Raw genomic sequence first — 3,227 nt, 5'->3', positions numbered from 1 at the left:
AAATTGAGACATGGCAGCTAATAAAATTGTTACATGTACAGTACTCAAGTACAGTGAAAGGTTTTACAATGTTGCACTTAAGATGGCGCCATAAGAAGCAAGTACCACGGTATTGTGCGAAAGAAGAATTAAACACAAAAGTTCAGGTTGTAAATTTGATCACTGAGCTGGCAGGTTTGTTTCAGACATTTTGTCGGCCATGCTAGGTAACATCATCAGTGAGCCTCTAGTGAAGCGCTGGTGTTCTGTCCTACTTCCTATTTGTGTCTTGGTCTCTTAAGGTGAGTGATATCATTTCCAGTTCTTTTCTTCAGAGTTGGTAAATGGGGTCCAAATCAATGTGTTTATTGATGGAGATCCGGTTTGAATGTCAGGCCTCTAGGAATTCCCATGTGTGTTCCTGTTTAGCCTGTCCTAGGATGGATGTGTTGTCCCAGTCGAAGTGGTGTCCTTCTTTGTCAGTATGTAAGGATACTAGTGATAATGGGTGGCTAGTTGGTACTCATGTATCCAGGTGGCCAGTTTTCTGCCTGTTTGTCAGATGTAGTGTTTGATACAGTCCTTGCAGGGTTTTTTGTAAATGATATTCATTTTGCTGGTTGTTGGTATAGGGTCCCTTTTAGGTTCATCAGTGGCTGTTTCAGTGTGTTGATAGGTTTGTGGGCTACCATGATGCTAAAGGGGTCAGAGTAGTTTGGTAGACATCCTGAACCTCAACCTGAGCTACAAATCTTCTCAAAAATCACAAAAAGAAAAATAGTTGTATTACTTTCAAGAAATAAGGTATAGTTAAAAGGATAGTCACTACAGTCCTATAAATGAATTACAAATGAACATTACATCGCAATAGCTGAGGACAGGGGCTTCCACACGTGATCTGACTGTCCGTGCCAGACCCCAGTCTGCTCTGCACTGGCTGTTATCTCCTCCAAGTTAAGTTTTCTCTGGGACTCGATTCCCTGCACCAGCCAATGCTCCAGGACTCTCTTCCCTCGCCTGGCCTCCGCCTGGGACTGCTTCCTCTCGCCTGGCGTCCGATCCGGGACTTGCTTCCCCTCGCCTGGCCTCCGCTCCAGAATTTGCCTCTGGGCCTCACTAGCTCCTCCATTCCCCTCTGGGTAAGTTGAAGTCATTAGTTAAACAAAAAAAGCAGGAAGGAGGGAAAGGAAAAAAGAAGAGGCGGAGCAGAGGTGCTCCGGCTGGAGCATCTTACTCTGTTGACATCTTGCAGGAAATTGTCTGGTTTTAGGCATTGCCAGGTTTTTGGATAACTGAATTTAAAACACTAAGCTGCATTAAGAGCACTCTCTCCTACTTAGTTACTTGCTTTGAATTGTTAAATATCTATTTTAAATATTAAAAACTTACCATGAATGACTTCATCTCCCTTTAATTGCATTAGAGAGCTTGCTTTTATTCTGTCAAGGGATACAACATTACTGGCTGAGACAGAATTTATTGTCCATCCCCAAGTGTCCTTGAGAGCATATACACAAACTTACAATTACAAACAGGCCATTCAGTAAGGTCTGAAATGTAAACCTCAAATCCATATTTCTGCTTACGCCCAATAACCTTACACTACTTCTGTCTTAAACATATTCAGAAAGGGTTCCAAAGATTCATGATTTGAGAAAACAAAATGCACCACATCTGTTTCAAATTGCAAAACTGGATTTTAAAATAGCAACCCCAACTTTAGATTCTGCCAAAAGTGATAACATCCTCTCCGCACCTACTTTGTGAAGACACTTCAGGATCTTGTGTTTCAAAACCTAATAGTGAGCTACTACTTTGAACTGCTGCAGACCATGTGGTATAGGTACACTCTCAATGCTGTTAGGAAGGGAACTCCAGGATTTATAGAATGGCTAGTTGTGAGCTTGCAGGATGGGGGGACTTGCAGGAGGTGATTGTGGTTATTTGTCTGCTTCCCTTATCCTTCTGTCAAGGCCCTCAGTTTGGGAGGTACTGTCAGGAGTGCCTGTGTAAGTTGCTGCAGTGCAGATTCTCAATGGTATACATTGGTGCCTCTGTGCATTGGTGGTGAAGGGAGTGACTGAATGTTGAAGGTAGTAAATAGGTTGAAAATATTTGTCGAGAGAGTGATGAAAGATAATCCATAGCATAGCTCATGTGACCAGGGTGATCTAGTAGATTTGATATCACCTTTTTTGTGGTAGCGATCTACAGGGACTACTTGGTCTTGTGTTTGAGATAAAAGCACCTAGCAAGCTTATGAAGAAAAGCTCTTGTTTTAACAAGTTGTAGATTATTGCATGAGATTATCTGAGTTACATTTGCATGATATAGACATAATTATTGAAGATGGAGATCTTGATGATGATAGGTCTATTTCCTCAGGAAGAAATCTAAAGTTGTTTCTCGGGAAAAAAGAAGACACTTCTGATTGATCCTTCTAGGTCTGACATGGCGAGGAGACTGCTTCAGACTACAGGCTCTCTCCTGATTAGTACCCTTAACCATTTACTGAGAGGTGGCACCTTTTAAAAATATAGAGCGATTTCAGCTATAGCAAATGTCTCCTCTCCTGGGCCTGCCAAATTTGCCTTCCTTAGATGAGCATATGAAAAAGCTGTTCAAAATGTTCTTCCTCGCACAGTATGTAAGAACATTAATGAGTTTAGTGTTAGAAAGCCCTCCCAGCCTCCTGGGATGGCATAGATTAATTATTGGAACACATCCCCCTAGACTTTCTTACAAGTATAGTGCATCAGAAAACATGAATTTTCTGCAAATCTGGCAGCCCTTGCTGAACCACCTCAAAGCAGATTTATCGGCCATGTTAACTAGGGGTTTTGTTTAGCCACGAGGCCTGGGTCTGATGAGCCAGGTGCCCTGAGCGGAACAATCCCAAAATAAATACAGGTATGTTAACTGATGCTCTGGTGCTGGAAGCTTCAGTGGAGTTACGCTAAGTAGTGTAATTTTTAAACTATTTTGTTCAATTACTTATTGAATTGTAGTATGGGTAGCCTTTTTATTTGTTGTTGTGATTTATTTTGTAGAGTAGTTAGTTTATTGTAATTGTTATACTTTCAGGTTTTTTTGTAATTTTATAATTTTGGTTGAATAAACATTTTTCCTATTAAAAAAGACTTTTTCAAAAATGCAGCAATGGGTAATAACTTTGGGAGCATATTATAAACTCCCGAACAGTGAGAGATAGAAGGGTAGATGTGACAGCACCAGCATTCACAGCTTCT

This window comes from Chiloscyllium plagiosum, chromosome 29 (genome assembly GCF_004010195.1).
Source record: "Chiloscyllium plagiosum isolate BGI_BamShark_2017 chromosome 29, ASM401019v2, whole genome shotgun sequence".
Taxonomy (NCBI): domain Eukaryota; kingdom Metazoa; phylum Chordata; class Chondrichthyes; order Orectolobiformes; family Hemiscylliidae; genus Chiloscyllium; species Chiloscyllium plagiosum.
Note: the sequence above shows the minus strand (reverse complement) of the source record.